The sequence below is a fragment of the Rhopalosiphum padi genome, chromosome 1 (genome assembly GCF_020882245.1).
Source record: "Rhopalosiphum padi isolate XX-2018 chromosome 1, ASM2088224v1, whole genome shotgun sequence".
Taxonomy (NCBI): domain Eukaryota; kingdom Metazoa; phylum Arthropoda; class Insecta; order Hemiptera; family Aphididae; genus Rhopalosiphum; species Rhopalosiphum padi.
In genome coordinates, this window is record NC_083597.1 from 45967145 (window position 1) to 45991777 (window position 24633).

Consider the following 24633-nt stretch of genomic DNA (forward strand, 5'->3'; position numbering starts at 1 on the left):
ATTATTAAATGTATGTATGAAGTATATAACCACTGATCGCGTATAAAAATATACAAATACCTATATGTGATGCATACATCTTAAACAAAGAATTTGTATATAGTCATTAGTCATACAACATAATATTAGTATTAGATAGTTAAATGTTTCTTAAACGTCTAAACCTTCGCTATATAAAAATCAGTGTTTATGTATAAGTTATTCATTAGGTAATATATAAATTTATAAAGCCCTACTATACCCACCAAGGTTAATAGTTATTAGAATCTGTAGCTATAATGATTATATCTAATATCACGTATTTACGGTGGCTGATAAAGAGTAACAATGTAACTATACTTACATATTTATAGTAGTAAGCATAGCATTTAAATAGCGATTTTATAAGAAAATAAAAGTATGTAGGCACAAAATATAAAGCATTTAATATATTTGATGAGTTTAGTGGGGCAGTCTGGAGAATTGTGGAGAATTTTACTAAGGCGAGAAGTATAACAGTTAGGAAACGGTATTGTACTCGATCATGTGGAGTTAAGTAAGAATGGTATATGACCACGCCATGTTCCAAAACGGAGCAGACAAAGGCAAAGGCTAACAGGAGTGGTTGGATATAAGTTGGATAAGATCGTATTGGTATTACATAAAACGAAGCCCAGTACTTTCAGGTTTATACCGACAGTGATATTAATATTATGATCAAAAGGATGAGTCAGATACGACGAGATCCTTGACGCAGCATAGACGCTTGAGTGTATAGCCAATATCCATTAAGGGAAAATGGAATGGAGGAGAGGCGATAAAACGACTAGGTACTGCAAAAAGACATTACGTGATATTTCTCAGGATATTCTGTCTGCAGAAAAAGACAGTCAATTGGGGAGTAGATTTCCGTGTACATTTTAATATCGACGAAAAATAAAATAACTATAGAATTAGAAATATAACTACTAAGAGAATTGTTGAGAAACGGATTATAAAGAGGGAAGAACTTGAAAGTAAATTTGAGGTATACGCCAGAGAGTATGACAGAGAGATTGGAAGCCGTTAAAAAACATTTAATCTCAGTCTATGTTTGTATATGATAATATATATAATATATATATTGTATACTAATGTTTAATTATAAGTAATAATTGAAACTGAAATAATTAAATAATCCGAAATGTAATATTCAAAGAAAAACTAATTTTTATTGGTACTCCAGTAAACGGCATACTATTATTGTTTCCTATAGTTCGTTGTAAATTAATTTTTATAATATTTTCTACAAACAATTAAAATATAATATCCCCACAGTATTTCATGATTATAATATAATATAATATTTTTATAATTTACTAATATATCTACTCTTTAAAACTTTTTATTTGATGAGGAGGAAGGAAGGGAGGTGGTATATAAATGTATTATAACGTATTATAACGTAGTCTGATATAATAGTCGGTATATCATATTATTATATTATTGTTATTAGGTTACTCTTAAGTTATAGTTCAATACCGACGTACTGTGTAATGACGTGAATAGGTTTGTGGTAAATAGCTTATAATGAATCTAAATATATTTGGAAAATTTAATTTTTTATAAAATATGACAATATTTGTAATGGTGGAAAGTTTCAATATTATCTGAATAATATTTTTGAATTACGACAAAAGAACTAAAATTGTTAATTTTTGTTTAAATATTCAATTTTGTCAACATTTTATGTTTAAATAGTTTAAGTTACTATAAAAAATATTGTTCGTCTACATGTTCAATATTCTTGAATAACTGTGAAAAAAACTTGTAAAGAATATTTTATTTCATTTTGAAGCCTTAAAGAATTACAATTTCAAATGTCATGAATTCTTAACTTATTGCTTTACTTAAATTCTAAACATTTTTTTGATTTTAACTTCATAGAAAAATATTCATATAAAAATTGCACTGATATTTGTTTGATATTTTTAACTGCTAAAATAACAGCTTATGGTGAATTTAAACAACGTATATTTTTACAGATGGGTATACTATTAAACATATTAGGATATATTTTGTGTTAATAGAAAAATGCACAGCTTAAAATTAAAGATAAAATATTTCACTTTAAGGTTGAAGGGTTATGACTTGTGAGGTATTGAAACAATAATAAATTCTTGAACAAAAGTAATATACATAATTCATGTTTACGTTTACATTGATATTGTAAATTACGTACACTAAATATTGATAGATTCTTATCGTTATTATTTTTTTTTTTATGTTTAATTATTCATAGTTTTATTTTGCATTTTAATTTGATTTTATATACATGCAAAAAATCACTGTTTAACGTCCAACCCTTTTGTTTCAATCTTATCATGAAAATAAAATTGCAAACGTATCCATACTTTTTCTAATTAAATATTTTAAATTTTATATGATATTATACTATAGTATTATTTGTATACTTTCTTTACATTTTCGTATATTTGTGCACCTTTAAGGTCAACCTCCCACGTGATCTTGAAAAAAAGTTTCTTAATATATGGTATTAATAACGTGACCGTAAAACAATGTTAACGTTTTATGAATTATAGAGCTCCTCCTTCACGATCGCAACATGACTTGAAGGCAACCAATTGCAGGTGACTGAACTTCCCAATCGCCAAGCAATTAACAAGGTTGAATAATTATATACAATTATAAGTCCAGCTATGATTTTACAAGTTTTTGAACAAAAATATTATATTTATATGTATATCTATATTCTATATTTAAAAAAAAAACATAAAAAAATGTATTTATTTATTATAATACAATATGGCATAGATGATACAATAATTATTGAAAGGTATCTTAAAATAATAGAATAATTTTATGCATGAAGCTATTTTAAAAATTTATGATATTTATAATTAGTCTAAGTATATTATTGTTTTATTATTATTATTATTATTATTTTTAGTTACATCAGTTGAGAAAATTCATTATTAAAGTCCTTTAAATAAAACTACCCACTAAATATAATTTTTTTTATAATTTTAACGAAACATATAAAATGTAAAGGTCGTTAAACTCTTATTCTCTACCTTTTGTTATTTACTTAGAGAAGTTTTCTCCTCCAGTAGTCACATAATCACTGCGATCTCGTCGTGTTTATTATTTTAGTAACTAGTTTCGGTAATCGGTAGTATTAAACTGGGTGACCTTCATTATCATAATAATTCAAGTTCGAGATCCGTTGTCCTGTTGTATTGTATGTATTATTTAACATTAATAACTACTATTAGTTGTGAAATAGTAAGTTGAAAGCTGATAGTAAGAAATGCAAATTTTTTTACTTTTTACCCAGTATAGTATAAATCAGTATATGAAACTTTAATAATATTGTGTTCAAAATAATTTTTAATTAAATAAAATTATTAATATTTTTTATCTAATAATTTAAATAATTTAATAGTGGTGCGCCAAAGGTAGATCAGAATCCAAACCCTCTTAAAACGTGTCAAAATTTAAAATAATTCAAAAAATCAAAATTTTGATTTTTTAAACTACATTTTTATTGATAGGTTACTTTAAATTAAGTTATTTTTAAATGGTGTTTTAATTCCTATACTGCAATGGTTTGCATATTTTTTCTGATTTCGGATTCTATAATATTCATTTTGTACTACAATGTATTATAAAATTGTTTTTATATTATGACAATGCTAATTTTGGTGTTCTTAGATCCTCCCCTCAGGTTAAATCTTTGTAATACCACTATGATATAATAATTTAATAAAGCATAACAATTTATATCAGCCATAATAGGTAATAAAAATAAATTAAATGTCAAAATTTAATAAATGTTGGAAAACTCATATAAAAATAGTAATGTGTTAATGATTTATATTATATTATCAATGAAGTTCTATGGCATTGAAATATTAAATATAAATATTTAATAAATATTTTTTATGTATTGATTGAGTTTTTTTTTATTATAAAATAAATTATTATGATCAAATAAATTGTTTGTGGTGCACTAGTAGTAACCATTTACAAACTTTATACACGACTTATATTTTAAAGTTATAATAATTTTCTATATTTTCTGTATACCTATATTGTAGAACGTTGGTTAATAATATTTGGAATAGAACAAAATACTGACTTATTTAACAATATTTTATCAGTTTTATTGATTTTAAGATAGTATTTTTATTATATACGTATATAATAACATAATTATATATATATTACATTGATTTTATAACAAATTTTAATACTACTAAAGGGTTTTAGAAAGTTGTTATTTTAATCAAATTTAAAATAAAGTTTGTGTTTTTTTTTTTAATAACATGAACTACGCAGTAAAACTCTTCTAAAAATTATATAAAAGCATTTATAACATTAAGAACTTTTCCACTATTCAACTTGATTTTCCAACGTATTGATTAATATTATAATTTTTAATAAATTCCAAGGCCGTTTTAAACGGGTTCTATAGTTTTATTAGTTTTTTAACAATTAAATACATTTAAAAAGATTACGTATCACATATTATATAAATACTGGAATGTATATATTAAATAATCAGAAGAAATAAAATATAACAGTTTTATGATAATCTACCACAGTTGAATTTAAAATAAAATATTTAATTCTAGAATAATAATATTATAGGTGCCTAGAGTGTGAAAAATAATATATTCTGTTCGAGTTGAGAACTCTAATCGGCGGCAAAGATGATGTGATCACCGCAACACCCAACTATTGCTCTATAATCAAGTCTACTATCTGTATGCCTGCAGTGTAGTGAAGAAACATTACTGCGCACAAGCCGACTATCGAATGTGGTTCATTGTGTCTGAATAGGGAAAAGTTTTTGAAGTTTCAGTTTACAATAATTATTCCAAAAATATTATACGTTGGCCCTTATATAGTTACCATCATTAGCTTACAATACGTTTGTATTCTTTTTCATAAAATACGTGTTTACGTTTTTTTAGCTTATTTAACCTAACTCTAAATTAAATTTGATTTTAAACATAAAATACATAAAATACAATTATATTATATAATTAATTTATCAAAAACAATATAGGTATACATAAATGTGGTGCAAAAATTAAATTTAATGTACCTACTACCTATCTATTTTAAATAATGGAATTTGAAAAAATCATTACGAGATCAGTGGTATTGATATTTAATATATTAAATGGTACTCTATACGACCAAACTAAGTCGGTGGCAGTAGGTATGTGTTTAAGTGTTGGATATATTTTTGATTCATAACTCACGTTAACTGCATCTCTATAACGTGTCAAAAATTAATATCCGTCTAATAACATATTAATTTGCAAAGGTATATAAACGATTTACGTTTTAGTATATGTTATTTTACATTACACATTTATTCATACAATTTACATCATTTATTATTAATATCTGATAGGTTTACGGCGTTGACAGTTCATAATATTAATTCTAACTAAATTATTTTGTTAGCGAGAAAACAAATAGTAGTGCGCATTCTTAATTATTATTATTATTATTATTATTATTTCTCCCCGCTCACATTTAATATCAGCAGTCATATTTAGGTAGGTAACTTGGTGATACGCCATGTAAATGTTTAGATAACGGGATTGATATTCTGCGAGACATTTATTTAGGAACGAAGCACTCAATACAGTCACAAGTGTGATGCAAAAGTTGCCGGTCTCGTCGTCGCATGACCAATATCAATAATTGAATAAAAAAACTGTTATTATGTCCGAAATGCGTAACGCACGTTATGCACATATACCCCATTCGACCGATCACAAATCGCTGCGGCTTAAAATATTCAGCAGATCTATACAAAATACGTACTCATCGTTTATGCAATGCCATGCAATAAAGGTATCCATTCATCATTTGTATGGAAATGGATCGGCGACTGAAATCTATCCGAGTCAAAAAGGTCTCGTGCTTGGATGGCTTTTAATCTTGTTTTTATCGCGGGTACATGAGGAATTCATAATTCTCGAACACTATACTAAGCGCCATTTCGTATAGGCAGAGAACACGCCGAGCTTTAATAATAGTAATGGTGTGAAAACGACATATTGCGTGTTTCGTTAGGAAAGGCCTACGCAAACGTCCAAAGGCCATAGCCACTACACATGGTAATGTAGATGAATTGTGACCGCGATTTCGTCGATACCTATACGTTTCGTCGAATATTAATAATCGTAGACGACGAATCGAACAATAACAATTTGTCGTGATGATGGCATAAATTATTAGTATTTAGTTACGTGTTTATGACCGTATTACGATCGCACACAGGCCACCGAGTTGATACGTCACATAGGTATAATCACATCAGACGTTATACTCAAAGGACTGAGTCTAATATTTAAATCGTAACTGGTACCGTTGTTTAACAGAAATTAAACGGATGAGTCTGTGAATTTCATATTCCAGACATAATTATTAGGTAGTTTGCGTCACTTTGTCGTTTAGTCGTGTGCCTTTGGTTTACGATTAAAAATTAGTAGGTTCTCTCATACAATATCGTCTTATTATTATTTTAATAGTTAATGCTTATGTTTAACGGGAGGTGAAAATTTGTGCCAAAACTATGCCAGTATAAAATACTCATGTGATACTTATTTTTAAAATGTTAACTTAAATAATATTATATTTACTGGAATAATGGAAATAAGTCTAGTAAGGAATTCGTTTATTCGTACTCATTTTGTATTTTTTAACAAAAATATAATTTAACTTGAAGTAGTTTTTATAACTATAATATCATGTCTTTGAAAAAGTGTTTATTTATGTTTTCATCGATTATGCATACTCGTATTTTATTTTATTTAATAAGGAACTATTCTTCTAACAAATAATTCAATATATTATTTACTCATTAAATATTGTTATCTTGCATATTTTGCACTTTAGGGAAAATATTATAGGTATAGGTATATTAAAAAAAATATATTCATTTTTTTTTTTTTTGAATGACTCCTTTTTTAAATTTCATAATTTAATGTTTTCATAGTTGGAATAAAATATTTCTATGAACGTTTTGATTAATAAATTTCGATCATTGAACCAATAAAATTAATTGTAAAGTTTAAATAAAAGGTATAAAAACGCTGCACATTTTTTGATAAGAGAAATCCCAGGAATTTTTACTGCATTACTTTGCTCTCCCTGTCATTACCTTTCACTCGAACAATTCATTCTTTTTCATCGGCTTTCTTGTCTTGGCTATACCTCTCATTTAGATATTTTTTTTTTTAATAATTCGCGTTAACCTCCATCGTAATATTAACACGTACAATTAATTAAATCGCTGTAAACGCTTAGTACTTATTTATTAAATAAAAATAACAATTTGTATCTCATCTGATTTTTTACGAGGCATATTTTATATTTATTTTAATTATATATTTTATCATATATTATAAGACAAAAAGACAGTCGTCATTTTGGTGCCACACCAGTTCCCAGTCTGCTAAAAATTCAAAACTTCAATTTTAGAAAAATACAATGGCCTCTATATTTTGGGACAGAAAAGGAATTATTTTGATTAAATTTTTGCCTCGAAAAAAAAACAATTATTGCAAAATGATACTGTGTGACCTTAAAAAAGCTTAAGAAAGCAATTCAAAAGCATTTTCAATAGTTTTCGATTGTCATGTTAATTAATTAATAAAAGTGAAGTGTGATATTTATTCATACAAAAATGCGACTCACTTCTCTTATTTTTATAAATAATATTATTTATTATTAATTTTAATAAAATGTACTGTTAGGTACTAAGTACTTACATAAAAAGTTTCAAAAATTATTCTTTTTCAAAATTTGAAATTAAAAATATTTGAAATATAAAAAAATATGTTTAAATCTGATAATAAGTTACGGTAGGTAAATTAGCTTAAAAAGTAAACAATACGTGTTTATATTTATTTTCTTATAGATAAAAAAAGTTAACATACAAAGCTATCCACATTTAATATTGTAGGTACAATCATAAATGTAAATATTATTATTATATTATTACATAATTTGAGAAAACCAAATTGTTTGCAATTTGTAATCATTACACATTTTTAATCTTATATTTCATATTCTCAAAGCTGAATGTAGTTTTGAGAGTACTTCGATAAATAAAATCAAATTTCAAATGAGTATCTAGTTTAAGAGTTATAAATATTTTAAATAAAGGTGAGCGTAGTCATTGATCTACATCTTGTGTAGTTTCCAAGAGCCACACTATTCCATTTATCTGAACTGTAAATAATAATATATTAACACGTGTCACGTTTGAAATTCAATTTTTATATAAAAAAATATTCCGAAAAATATTCTGCTTTGGAATGTACAAATAAAAAGATTTATTCAGTTCTATTATTCAGAAAAGTAATTTACTTAAAAAAGAATCACACTAACGAGTTGTAAAAATACATTTATATAAATATTTTCAAAATTGTATTTTTCAATGACATCAAATAATTTAATATTTTATATTTTAAAATAGTGTAAAATTGTTGAAAAAATGAATGGAAAGTTAAATAGTTTGATGATCAACTTGTATAAAAAAAAAGTGATTAAACACACTGTTACATGATAAATCATATAATATTAATTATTAATTGTAATCGTTATGAATACATAGTATTATTAGTATTGGCCTGCTCATCTAGACAATTAATAGTTTATTTGTTTATGTTGCCAAATTAACTTGGTCGATTATTTTGATTCACGTTTGACGCACGAACGTGAACTACGTTCTACGTAAAAATAGTAATTATACTACAACGACTACGGTTATTGTAACATACAACCTAAATGGTTATAATATTATATGTCTACAATTAAACTAGATTATATAGAACCTTTGATTACGAGTCTAGTCATGACGTACCTATATACCAAAATATGGGTAAATTACGTGTCAATTATAATATGATATTATAATTTATAATAATAAATAAATTAAAATAAATTATTATTATTGTTGTAAGCGTTATCATTATGGATTGTAATGGAACGGAATATTATGTATATATAACATGTGTACGATATGTACAATATATTGTATATTATAATATATGATATATCCTTCCTGTATAAAACAATTATCGTTCAAACTTTAAACTGAGATTTGGTTATGTCAGATTTCATGAATAAATAAGTACTACTCAAATCCTGTTGGTACAATTGCCATATCCTAAAATAACATTACAATTTACACGACATTTTGATGCATAAGTTACAGGTAGGTTAAAAGTTTATGTGATTCAGTGAGTTCCAAAGTACATAGATTATACGTTATACATCTATAATAGTTTTATATCATATTATAAGTATGCATAATACATATGCATAAATGACACTTGACAAACATAATATACCTACTAGGCCACTAGGGGATTAAAATATGCACCACAGTTCACATAAATGACCAAGGCTTGCTCCCTCCCCCAAAAAAGGCCAGTAACATAGCTTTTCTGATAATGGGAACTGTGATTCATGACATCACAACAAATAATGATAAGTAACACCTTTTATACATAACGACTTAGTGCCATGGTTATTATTACCACCTTGTTCGAATATTTAAAATAATTATACAAATTAAAAAATCTGACATTTATTATTCAAAATTGCATTTTATCGCAGTAACATTTCTGATAGTTTTTCGTTTAGCTTCTCATACCTTGGTTTATAGTGTTAAGGAGAGAAAAGTATAGTTTGTTTGGTTTTTGAATCAACATTTTTCACAATAATATAAAACGGTGAAAAAGTTTCACGCAGTCACATGTATATAATATGTTATTATCTTATTGATTGGAAACTGTAACTACGTCGGAGTATAAATGTCTATGTACAAATTGGAAAATTCTCATTATCTTCGAAGAAAAATTATGGAAACGGTAAAAACCCATTAGACTCAGTCCTCAGAACTCAAAGATTAAGATCACTAAAAAAGACAACACACTCATTAAAATTTTCTACTCTCTATCTCGTTTTTTTACTAAACAAATTACCAAATATAATAATATACATATAAAAACCCCGATAGAGCGAATTGACTGAATATGTCACACAGGCACTCTCTGGTTCGATCTTCAAATGTTCGGTAAAATCAAATGCATGGCGTAAATAGTAATTAAGTCTTCAAACTACACATTGGTGTTATTATAGGGCCATCAATTTCATTGTAAACAATAAACAATATTTACGTTCAAAATATTATAATGGTAGAACTATTACTAATTTTAGATAAATATTTAGCTATAAACTTTAAGTTTGAATAAAATACAAATATTTTGATATTGTATTATTACGTAGCATCTAGACAAAACGAATAGCATATTATTTTCGTGGTTAGTTAACTCTCAGATATGAATAAAGCAAATTAACGCAATGCGTAGCGTTTATACATTATCATGACAACTAACAAAATATATTATTTTTATACATCAAAATAATATATGGTATGGGAAAATGAATTTGGTACTTACTCTATTTGGCGAAATGTGGGGTTTTTCAGTAACTCGATTGAAATGAAATAAACAGTAATCTCTTTTTGGATTTTGTATTAAATTCCATCAAAGTTGTTCAAAAAAATGTTTTATTGTGTTTCAAATTGAAAATATATAAATGCACAATAAATTGAACGGCGCGTGGGTAAAAAGGAATAAGTCAAAAACACTACTTTTGTGAAACTAAAAAACAATTCAGAACATACAAAATTTAAAATATAGTGCTAACTATTATTTATTTACACATTTAGATCACTGGTGCGCAACTTTTTTTTTGATCTACGATCCCCAAAAATATTTGTTACGATGAGGCGATCCTACACTGTGTTAGTCGGTTCTTTAAAAAAAGATTTATTTAAAATCTTAAAAATTCAAATTATTTGAAATTGTATGATTTATTCCTTTTGGGAAAAATATAATTTGACATATTTCCTTTAAAATATGACTGGATGTTATTATAGTTGAACTACTTTTATTTATAGTTATTTTCTTTGGCTCCAGATTTCTAATAAATGTAACAAAAAATTACGTTCATTTTCTTAATTAGCATTTAATAAATCATTAAATGTTATAATTTTACAAATTAGTCATCTCAAAAGTAATAACCAACACCCTACTTTATATTTATTTTTTTTTTTTTTTAATAAGTAAATATTATTATGAATTATTTGTCAGTCTCATAAATTCTTTCATTTAATAGTGTATATTTGGAATAAAAACTGGGAACGTTTTTAAAAAATAACAACACATTGAATACAATTTAAAGTATTAATAGGTATTAATAATCTGCAAAAAAAAATGAAATCTCAATTTTATTTAATCTCTTTTACCTGTACATCGTCCAATTTCGAAATTCGATTTAAAAATAATTAAAATGAAATAGGGATTTACATCATCAAAACACAAACAATTATTATTATTTTTAATTTATAATGCAAACAGCTAAATTATTTCTGTAGTCATATAGTACACAATGTAAATGTAACATGTTTGAAATAATTTGAATTTATATATTTTATTTCCAACATTTTAAGGTAGGTAGGTGTATGGTATATCAAATGCATATGATTTAATATACCCGACAACATGATACATTCATTATTTCAAGTCACGAGATAAAATTATTCTTTATGAATTAGATACAATTTTCAATGTCACAAAATTAAAATAATAAATTACTTAAAAATTGAATTTAAAAACTAATTAATATGATCTAATATAATGATCTTGTATAATAATAACTACTTAAGTACAATGCGATTGTCGAAAACTTTATTTATGATGATAAATATCTTTATACTTATATCTAATATTTTTAAAGTCACCCATAGTTCATAATATTTTTAATTTTTAAATGTGTTCTTGATTTTACTTAATTCAATAGAAAAGCTTGCAGAACTTCTATGTGTATAAATTAGGCGGAATATGTTTGTTATGATAATCTGTAAAAGATATATAATGAAAATAGCTAACTAAAGTTGGTAGACTGAAAATATATTATTTAAAGCATACAACATGCACATTCAATATATTTTCTAGAAACTGAAATAAACGGAATTATAAATTATGAATAATAATCGTTCACTTTTAAAATAAGAATAAAAATAAAAATTGGATTGCGTAGAAATTGAGGTCAATTTACGGTTTGTAACTTAATGTTCTTAAAAACTATTAAAAACAAAAGCATTTATGCACCTAAAAAAGTACAAATATATTTTAAAAATATGTATTTATTTATTTATTTTTATTTTTTTGTTTAAGTACAAATATTGTATAACATAATATCTTATAAAAACACATGCAAATAAAATAATTTCCAAACTTAAGTGGTCATCATTATTCATTTGGACTCAGCAATTAAAATCAATTAAATTAAATTAAAAACGATTACTTAAAAATATATTATGCCATTTTGGTATATTTTAGTAAAATAGTCATCAAGCATAAATACTAAATAATTGAATGAGCTTAAAAAACAATGACTTTAAATTCAGATTAAAATATTATTTAATTTGAAATTCATTAATTATTATTTATTTTATTTTATTATTATTATTATTATTATTATATAACTTATATAATAATTTGTATGGTAAATAAGTTAATAATAATGTATTGATAAATATTCCATACATACAACCCTATTCTTATATACTTTCATTATTTGGTTTATTTGATTTTATAACTGAAACCAAGATCGCAGTAGGTTTTACTTTTGATATTAATATTATATTATATTTTCAAGGTTAAGGTTATTATTATGTCATCAATTATTTTTTTTAAATATAATCTGGCGGTTTTTATTTTTATAATAAGTATCATTTTGTTCATATATTTTTTTTAATTTAGATATTAAGATTAAGTTTAATCAGTTCACATAATTCTGATAACTAGTTTTTATTTCTTAATAATGAAATACATATTACAATATGTACAGACATAGTTGTGCACGTGAAACCAGTTTTAAATATTATTTCCACAGTAGTTTATATTATTAGTGTACACTTATAAGTTATAATTATGACAGATAGTATTACCTAAAGGCGATATATTTTTTTTGTCAAATGAATTCATTACGTTAATAATTAATATAGCATAATACTTTATAACAGATTAATCATCCACGTGTAATTTTAAAAAAAATACAAAATTATTTTAAGTGAGCGTTTATCAGTTTACCAAAAATATTATTAACATTTCGATAAAAGTACTTGGATTTGAAATAAAATTTCTTATTTTTGCTAATTTATTTTTCTTAAATTAAATTATTATTAAAGATTATTTGAAAATTTATTTTTAAAGTTGTTATATATTATATATGTTTGTATAGTTATTATTTCAAATAAATAAATAAACGAATATAATATTATGTTTTAAAAGTGTAGTATTTTCAAGAAGAAAATATATAATTATTATATTGATTATTTTTACATAATATAAGAAGTACACGGACGAATCAAGAAGTTTCTACAATTTGTTAACTTTTGTGATCAGGCTGTTACTTTTTTCGTTATAATTTCTATGAAAAATATAATCTCTTATACCTAAGTATTATAAAATTAAAATTATTTTTAATTATAATATTATGCTGTTTATTGGTTAATTTCTATAAACTGTTTGTACATTTTATGTATACAAAAAAGGAAAAAAATATAAAACGAAATTAATTTTAAATTTTAAATGCAACAATATGTTATTATGTATATCGGATTGGGCAATAATTTATTTATTTATAAACATTAAATATCTAACACTTATCAAATGTGCTTATTATTGTGGTTTATTTTCCGGTAATGATAAAATATAATATAATAATATAAAACATAAAACGCAGTTTGTACTCATATATAAAAAAGTCGCAACTCACGACAAAAAAAATTGTTCGTGTTCGGATGTTCATCGGTGTACGCGTATAATGTAGGTACAGCTAATACTGTATAAATCGCGTACGATAACTTACCCCTAAAAGTCCATAAGAAGCACTGTGTTTCCGACCCTTTCATTTAATTCGTTAATGCCATATAATATATTATTATAATATGTTCCCGCACATACCTACTCGCGCAATACGATTTGTTACACGAGTTGATTTGTATATGTACGACCGTTTCCAGTGCATCAGAGAGAGTATAATAATAATATATAACATGATACATATTATAGACTGTCTTGCCGTGTTTATCTCCAGTAAAAGATTTTTTTTTCAATTTAATATTTTTGAAATATGATTTTCTAAATTTATTACCAGATAGACGTTTTAGAGAGGTCTACAATTAAAATATAGATTATTATACGTAAATAAATAAAAATACTAAAATGTTGGTTTCGCGTTTCTTAACAATAAATTAAGATATAACCAGTGTATGTAGAGTCAATTAATTTTTTTTTTTTAACCGGAAGATTGATTTATAACACACGATTTCTCCGCTAAAATATTTCTCCGCTGTTTGGCATAATATCCTTGGAGCTCGTTGTATAGGAAGTAACTCCCGCGTCCTTTATTATTTTTCTGAATTATCTTTTTCAGGGTGTTCCTCTTGATCATGTTCCATTCACCGTCAGTTATTAAGTTGTGTAATTCGTCACCATATCTCAATGTGTACGTGAACAATGGCCATTTCCTTTTATTTAAAGTTTCCATTAATATTTGGTTTTCTTCTGTTGCGTTTAAGAAGTCCTCATTTGTTCTTCGTTTCAGTTCCACTTATTATTCGTATCTATCTCCCACACCACGTTGCCGGAGCCTCCGTCACATCCTTTCGTATTATATTTTTTATCTTGATGTACAGTTATTTATTCTTAAATATTTTAAAAGTTGAACTATCATTCGTTTTCATTAAGTTTATTCAAAAAGTGATACGTAAGTTTTAAAGTTTCGAGCCAGGTGTGCATACAGAGTTAAATATCAACACAACACGGTTTAACACTCTGGATGTATTATATGCAACGTACTTTATATATACGAGACAAACCTAATCGTCTTCACATTGCATTGCTTTTGTAGTGTAGTTCCGGTTATACATTAATACAATATCACGTGTATTTGTTTTATATCCAGATTCGAGTTTCCACGGAATTTATAGGCGTAACCCTATAACCTCATAACCACTAAAAAACGTAAAATGTCCACTTGGGTGGCATAGATGGCAATATCGATTGGGTTCCCTGTAATAACTATTGTTTGATATTTTTTGAAATTTAAAATACATTAAATTCTATCCGATGAGAATCAACAGTAAATCGTAATATTAATATGTGTTTAATCGATATTTTTATGTTTGAACATGTATATATCTGTATGCAATACAATATAAGTACTTATTACTTACGTTATTTTTATTTATTTATTTTTTACTTTATACTGTATTATTATTGATAATAAAAAAAAAGTAACAATAACCTGTAATTATTAATATTATCATCATTAGCATCATCATCATTTGTGACTTTATAGCCGTCGGGGCGTAGGTACTGAGAATTCTATACCAACGGATAATTGCAAATTGGCGATTAGAACCATCGCTTTCCATAATTTCTGTGTAAATAACATGTATGTACTTACCTATACTTTATACGTTATATCAAAAGTCGAGAACACGAGTGCCTATTGTTCAATACGTAATAATGCAGCTGATTGTGTGTATACATTAAGAGCGCGGAACCATTACGGCGTTTGATGATAATTTACTGCCATTGAAAGGAATAGGAAATGTGGAAATTGATTTAGTTTGAGTTGTAGGTGTTTGATATTTATTATTTGCAACCAATTCTGAAATCGTATCGGAAAAAAATAATCCCATCGAATTCCGTTGTAGATGATGTGTAGCGTAGTACTTTTCTGTTGATAGATATCTGATATTTTCGTATTGCACTGTTTATTTTTGATGTGTGTACTATATAACTGTCAATATTTTACTTTGTGAACAACACCAAACGTCATTATCGAAGTGTTTTATGGACTTAAGTTTTTTTTAATAAAATAATCTAAAAATATCATCAGATTTCGAGCAAAATCGTGTTAAGCAACTATGCATTTTATCACATGATATAATATATGATATATAGATAAATGTATCAGAAAATTAGTTGTTTTAAGTATTTTGTAACATAAAATATTACACGCTTAAATTAAAATAAACAATTTTAAAATGTAATCGCCGTAGCGGATTTTCGGTACATCGCACTAGACCGATCCCAATACAGTGTACTTTTATTTAAATATTGCATAGGTCCCACAAATTTAAGTACGCTCATGATCTACGCTTAACGATGTAATATATATTCTATCTACAGTAAGGTTTTACGCGATACGCTGTGAATTAAAAAACTAGTCTTCGTAAGCATCTACTTTTAAACCTCTTCTATGGATAATATTAAATCCTTGAATATATTATTTTGTTTTGGTATATTTTATTTAATAAAAACCAAAAACATTTTAGAGTTAACATGCTTGCCATTTGCATATTATAATATTATATAAAAGGTTTATAAGTTACTCGTGTCTGCGTATGTATGATAAAATTTGAAGTTCGATAATCATTATTAAATATTAAGACAATAATGTATAAATGATCATGCTCACACTAGTCCAACGCTCTAATCTTTTTTTAAAGTTCATTTACAATTTAATATGCATATCATATGTTAAGATAGTCATAGGTACATGATAATTCAAATAATGGAGGAGATGATACTAAAAAATCTTTAGAATTTAAATTATAGGCATATTTTTATAATTTTAAGGCCACAGGAAATATTTTTTTATAAATATATTAACTTATAGGTAGGAACTATTTATAAAAAATAAAACCAGTTTTGTGTCGATTAGAATATTTTTTTCTTGATCTATCGCTTATTTTTTAGCGCTAACTAAGTATTTTATAATGTATTAGAATGTGCACAAAAAAAATATTGTTGTCTGAAGAACACGAAATTTCTGACAAAGATATCATGATTTAAAAAAAAAATACATACATTTTGCGGCTGCTTTTTTACCCTACAGGGTTTAATCTGCGATAAACTAGTCACGATATTTTTAACCTACTTAATCATTTTAATGTTTTATAAATATATTTTGATATATCAGGAGGGGAGATCCTATTTAATATCGACGTTAACTTGATTCTTTGGTCATACTTAAGTATATATTTTTAGAATTAATTATAATTATATATTTATATATTAGGTATATTTTAAAAGCAATATTAAAGTAATTATATCTATGTTATTAGTATTGAGCTAAATCTAAGGGAAAAATAATGACAAAATTGATTAGACAAAAATTCCAGATCTCCAGAGTAAATAAATATTCGTCTAATTATTATAAAAAAAATTAATTGAAATGTGTAGTCTTGTAGTTGAGATAAAGTTCTATGGAATTAATATTAATATATGCCACGAAAAATAACAACGTACGTATATACAAGTGTGGTACCTGTATCCTAACTTAACTTATTAAATTCATCAAAAACTAAAAAAATACTACGTAAAAGTTACTAGTAATTAATGATGGACAAATCATAAATATCATAGTAGTCACAGAGATAACAATGTACAAATAAGGATTCATAAATGCATATAGATAGTTATTTTTTTTAAATATCATAAATTCAGATGTCAAACGAGAAATCCAATTATTAGCCACATTTGTCATATTTTTTGACATTTTTGATTTAGAATCCAATAACCATAAACGACTTCACGACAAGATATATACAGTATAACTTTACTTAAAATTGATTAAATTATGTAATATATATACAGAGTAATTTACCAAGCATTATGTATGTGTATTTTTACACATCAATTAAGCATTTTCACTGAATCTGATATTCAAAATATTTTTAAGTACCTAAATACCAAAAAAGTATAATTTTCAAATACTTCTTTTATTTTGTATAGCATTTAAAGAGTATCAAACTCTAGAGATATATTATACAAACCTATTTTTTTCAAATGAAAGTTATTAATTTTTACTGGAAATCGTAAAGCAGATGGTTTTTTATTTATATTTAAATTGCCCAATTGTACTAGTTCTTGTTGAGTACATAATTATTTTTTAATGTTTTATGAATACAAATTAAAATTCGAATCAATGTTTTCTGAACTAGATATCACTTATTAGTATTACTTAATGTTATATTAATTATGATAGTACTTAATAATGATTAATAGCTTGTATAAAATATAAAAAATAAACTTTTAAAATATTTAATATAGTACATATAACTTATTAAACACGATCAATCATAGGTCTAATAATTTTTAAGTTTATTATCAAGCATTATAATATATACTCAGTATGGTAAAGTACATACATACTGTTTAAAAACTTATTGAGTTTATATAACTTAAAAGCTAATTGTTCGAATTTTAATTTTAATATACATAGAAAAAAACATTTGCTTTACAATTTTCAGTAAAAATGGACCTTTCATCTAAAAAAAAGGTTTGTCACACCATAGCCCATAGGATATTGTTAAATGATATAAATTATATTTACAAGTTATAAAAATTAGAAGTTGAATAAATGCAGTTAAATATATTAAAATAAATTTATAATTAGTAAATTATATATTTTAAATGATAAAAAAGGAGTGTATATATATTACAATAAATAATTTAATATATGTTTAGAATAAAATAGAAAGGTAATAAAATGGTTAAAATTAAATGAAAAACTTTAAAAAAATTAATTAATAATTAGTGCTCCAGTAAAGTCATGCTAGAAATCTTTACATCATGGACTTATTAGGTAAGTAATCTAATTAATATAACATTTATGTGTATTGATGCATGTGCAAATTTAATTTATATTGCCAAGTGTTAAAAACCGTTGTAACTATAAAATAACAACTACGTGCCTCGGTGCTTAAAACTGAAATATTTAAAAAAAATTACGTTAAATTATGTTTATATAATTAAATAATTATTAATCATGTATAACCGATGGTAATTATCCTATATTATTCACAGCCTTGAGTAAATTGGACTGTAATGCATTTTAAAAACACTAATGAATTTAAAATGTTTAGCAATTAAATCAAATACAACAGGTTATCTTATGTATGAAGTTGTAAAGTAATTATAAGTATATTAAATTGATTGATGACAGTAAAATATTCTAAACCAGTAGCTGGCCAAATATAATAGTCATATATAATGTAGTTTTTTTATAATATATTAAATGTTGAAACATATTTCCAATGAAAGATAAAATATGGATAATGAATGTTACTGTTTCAGAAGACAAATTGTAATTGTATCACCTGCAAATCCGAGCAAAAATATTTATCCACTAAAAACGATCATACAATTTAATCCATCATTACCCAAAGTATCAAATAAATTAAAATTTTCGATGTTATTATACATATGTTATCATTTTAAATTCTGAGTGGATTGACAAATGTATTGATTTTACATTAATGTGATTTTTTGTTTGTTTTTATGTAAGTGTACAGTGTGTACACGGTTTATAAAAGAAATATTTTTTGAGCTATTTATAGACATTTTAGTTTTTTTCTAAATATTTCAAAAAAAAAATCAATCAAAAACTTTAAAAATGTAATACAAGGTTACTCATAAGTTTTTATTATAGCTATTTAGAATAAAAAAGCCATATTTGCTCAGAATCGTTTTTTTGTAATCGATGATTTATCATTGAATTCAAATTTAACACATAATATATTACGTTGACATACTTAATAATGAAGTACACTCGATACCATAGAGTATGAATATACATACTATACAACAGAATGGTTATCATCTTTTTCTCATTTTAAGATATATCAAAATATTTATATAAATCATAAAATATATATAAAATATATAAAGAATATTTTATTTAATATTTCTTAATTCTGATTTGGAATTAAGAAATTCAATTAATAATTGAATATGAAAACATTTATAAATTTCGTTATTATATTTCTTAATTATTAGCTACATGACTTGCAGTGTTAACATTTAAAAAAAAATGTTTTATAAATCAATAAATATTATAAATTAATTATTATATTTATAAGTACTCAACAAATTTCAACATTTTTCACCGGATTATTTTTCGTTTAAATAGTTCTACAATTTTATCTCTTATCCCATAATACTTTATCATAATTATATTAAAATTTAAAGATCCTAATCTATTGACTACCTATTTTTATAAAATTTGGTTATATTGTTTAAAGGATTGATCTATTTACATACGATTATTATCTCTAACTATGTATATAATATATATATATATATATGTGTGTGTATGTGTGTGTGTGTGTGTGTGTGTATAAATATATTATACATGCGTTGACTTCAAATAATTAATTAAATATTCTGATTTATTGATATTTATAATCTATGCAGTATGCACATATGCAGTTGGGTCTTTTAGAACCAAAATATCTAATGATTGTAATTCAATAGTTATTACAGTTAAATTATTCATATAGGTACTTAAGTTAACTTAAACAGTATTGTATACGATCATATGTAATGTTTTCATTTATATTTTCATTATAAGCAATAGTATATGAATATTAATAACTAATAAAAGTTAAATAAAGTTATTTATGGTTGTATTTATTTATAATTTATGAAATACTCTACCGGTATATTAAGTATCAATATATGCATTTGTTCAAACATTTAAAACCAGTTAAAAATGTATAGTAAAGTTATTCATTTTTAAGGAAAAATATATTCGTAACTTGTAATAATTATATGTATAAAAAAAATATATTTAAAAGAATAGGCACAATATAGAATACCATTAACAGTTATCCTTTATAAATTTAGATATATACTATATAGGTATCGTTAAATTTATTCTGATATTAACTAAAACAAAACAGCAATATTTCTCATTGTCATACAATTTAACTAGTTAGGTATGTTACACGTGTGCGAGAGAAATATCTGAAATATGAATACTTTGTTCTCTTAACGTGTTTGTGGTTATATACTTATTTAGTTTGTTTTAGTTACGGTGTATAAAACCGTTAAATTCGCAAGTGATGAAACACTGCTTATTAATATAATAACAGTCGTTACGAGAATATGTTTTTCATTTTATAGCAACTTATACCACATTAAATTGATTTAGGTTCTGTTTTTCCATGTCCTAAGTATAAGGTACGATATAAACATACTACAGAGTACCTACTATAATATATAACTAAGTACAGACTGTAGTATACGAGTAGATACCTACAGAATAAAACCACATTTATTCTTCCCGAAGTTGGTCTACAACAATGAAGCTTTAACATTAAGAATTATTACATTAATCATTATTGGATGATTCGTTGACTAATTGAGTGGTTGTACGATTCAGCCTTTATAACACTATCGTGTATCAATCGAACGTTAGCTCATATTTTAAATATTGCAGCACTACAGCAGTGAATATCACCGAGATTAGGAATTCTGTTTTTTTTTTTTGTTTTAATTATTTCAATATCCGTGAATATTATTATCTGTTTTATATACGTTGAATATTTAGTATAGTTATGATTAACAATAATATGTAATAACCAGTTTTCATTACATTATTATAATATTATTTACGCATCGCAATTAATAGATGTCCCGTCATTCCGACGAAATAATTTCGACACGTGTCAAATAAATGCAATCGTTTTTAACGAACAGAAATTTGAGGCATGTGACATTTCGACTCATATATTATTTTGATACCACAATATAAAGGTACAAGTTGATTTCAACGCAAAACAAAAAAAAAAAGAAAATTAAATAAAATTTTTAATTATTATATTATGTCCTGAATTTCTTAGCCCAATACCCATTAAACGTTCCTCAAACTAATTAATGCTATAGTTTATTCGTGTGTCACAAACGTTTTTTATACGTACCTACCAAAATACCGTCAAAATTATTTTCTATTCACACATATAATGTTAATTTTTAACTTTTAAAACTCTATAAATAATTCTAATTTTTTTATATGATAACTTAACCAGATTAAAATCACTGATTTAATATTATAAACGGTTCTTATTTAATATTAGGATGATCATGTTGTCGTATATTTTTATTTTTTTTTGTATAATTACAAAAAATCTACTCGGAGCCCAAACTTGAAACTATAATTATTAATAAATAAATAAAAAATAAAAAATAGGTGCAAAGTATTTGATGTATAATATAAAACATTATTTATCATTATCATATTTATATATAGGTAGGTTAGGTTAGGTATATTAAACTATTTATAAAACTTTAAATTGCGCGCAATACCTTGAAACACTTTGTCGGTCGTGAAGTTGCTTATAACTTATAACCACAATATATAGATATCGGGTTTTTTTTTTTAAATTTCGTGTCGAAAGTGATGGCTGATATTCACTTTATATACAGCTAGAGTGCATCAGAATTATCTGACATATTCAATAAATATTATAAAAATGACAAATTATTAGCATCTCTTATATTTATGTAATTAAAATATATCTTTTTTTAAATAAACACTACTACATTTCACAATATGATTGACTAATTATGATCATTATTAAAATGTAATTTTATGTCAACAACATTATAATAATATAATATATATAGAGAGAACGTTTAACCCTCATTTTGAATAATGATTAACTGAAGAATGATAGATATAACAATATACTTTTTGTATTTTAACGTGTAATATTGTATAAGATATAATATAGTGCGTGTATATGCGATATTTATAACAAATTGTATTGTTGTACCCATAACCCATATATTAGCTTTTACAGCTCATTCCTGTGGTTTATATTTCGTATTCAACATAGTTATGTATAAAGTGTAACTGGTGGGTTAATTCTTTTTTCATGTAACTTGTTATTTTATTTTAACGCATTTTCTTATCATTAATAAACTTTTACAGATTGTATAATTTTTAACAAAAAAAAATATATTTATATTTATTATATGTATTACTTATTGTATTTTTGTTAAATACAGAATATTGTAAATAATAATAAAAATAAATTTATATTTAATGTGATATACGATTTATTTAGTCAAAATATTAATTAAAAAGATTACATTTCCATGAATTTCAGTATTTATTTAAATTATAAACTAAAAATAAGTACCTGTGATAGGATCAGATCGATTATTTCATCGAACGTAATTTTATAGCCATAAATCTAGTCTGGATTTTATTCAATATTTCTGAGTTAACTGTACCTAACACATAAAAACCTTTAAAGATCTGATGAAACCTGAATGTTTTTTTCTCAAAATTTGAATTATCTACCCGAAACCCTTATTATTTTGGAATTTTGGATTCTGAGCGAGGCGGTAAGATGTATTAATTTCACAATGATTTGTTTTTTTCTGTTTGTCATCACTTTTTGGTACAATACAAATGTTTGGATTTTCCAAAATGAGGTTTTATTTCTAGTAGCAATAATTGGATTAAGTTGGTGCTTAAAGGGGTTGAAAGTAAAAATTTCCTAATACATTTTTTTATAATCGGTAAAAACAAAATAAAATAAAATAAAAAAAATTAGGAAAAACGGGTAATTATTATACACAAATCCAATTTTTGGCAAAACCAATTTTATTTTATTGGTGTAGCTCAAAAACGAATAACTCTAGATACTTGAAATTTTCAAATATTTATATTATAATTTCCCATTTATAATAAATATGTCTAATATTATTGTTGAGCTATTAATAGGTAAGAGAAAATTTTCAATTATTTTTTTGGTTTTTTTTTTTTTTTATAAATGTGACATTTATATCACTGGGTTAAAACTCTTGAAAATTTAATACAACATCGCATGTAAATTGTTCTTTTATTTTTATAAACATATATAAAGGCAATTATTTCTCATAAACAAGTACAAATTTGGATGAAATTATTCGTTTAAATGATAAATAACAATGTTAATTATTTTGTTTTGATTTAAAAACACTATTTGTAAGAAAGATGGTATTCAATTTTGAGTTAATAAGCTTATGTCATATGGTGTAAATATAAATTATTATAATAACAAATTAAATACTAATATTATAATAAATATCATACTTTTGGAAAAATTATATCAAACTACCGTATTATTAAGAGTATAAATTACTTTAATAACCATATTATCACGAAATAAACTTAGTTATATAAGCTGATACTGCCTCTGTTTAGAAACGATTTTCGTATAACAATCAATAATAAACATAAAATTAGTTTTAATTTATTTTTTAAATTAACTGATTTTAATCTAGACAAGTAACAACTATTTGAATGGACTACGTTGCGCCTAATATTAGCAATAGTCAATATTTATACCATGATAATATTTTATAAGATGATACAATATTTTAAGAAATATCTTATAAAAATAAATACTTACATAGTTTTTAAATTAAGTTTTTACTTTATTTAACACCCATATAAACCCATGAAATTATTGACACTACTCAAATATTTGTATGTATTATAGCAGTGTATGAACACCTAAATATAACCAGCATCTGAACCAAAATAAACTTTCGAATGAAAAGATACACTTGGAATACTATTTATCAACCAATAGACATTTTAAAGGCCACGTAATATTTATATTTATTTCACAAATGTAAGATATTCAGAAATGCAATATTTTATTTCAAAATTGATAGCATCAATATA

The 24633-nt window shown here is 24.6% G+C and overlaps 1 protein-coding gene across 1 annotated transcript in view; it reads right to left on the minus strand.

Moving 5' to 3' along the window:
- Positions 1-24633, minus strand: part of LOC132917283 (diuretic hormone receptor-like) — a 49494-nt gene that overhangs the window by 24096 nt on the left and 765 nt on the right. The gene's annotated exons all lie outside the window — the stretch shown is intronic.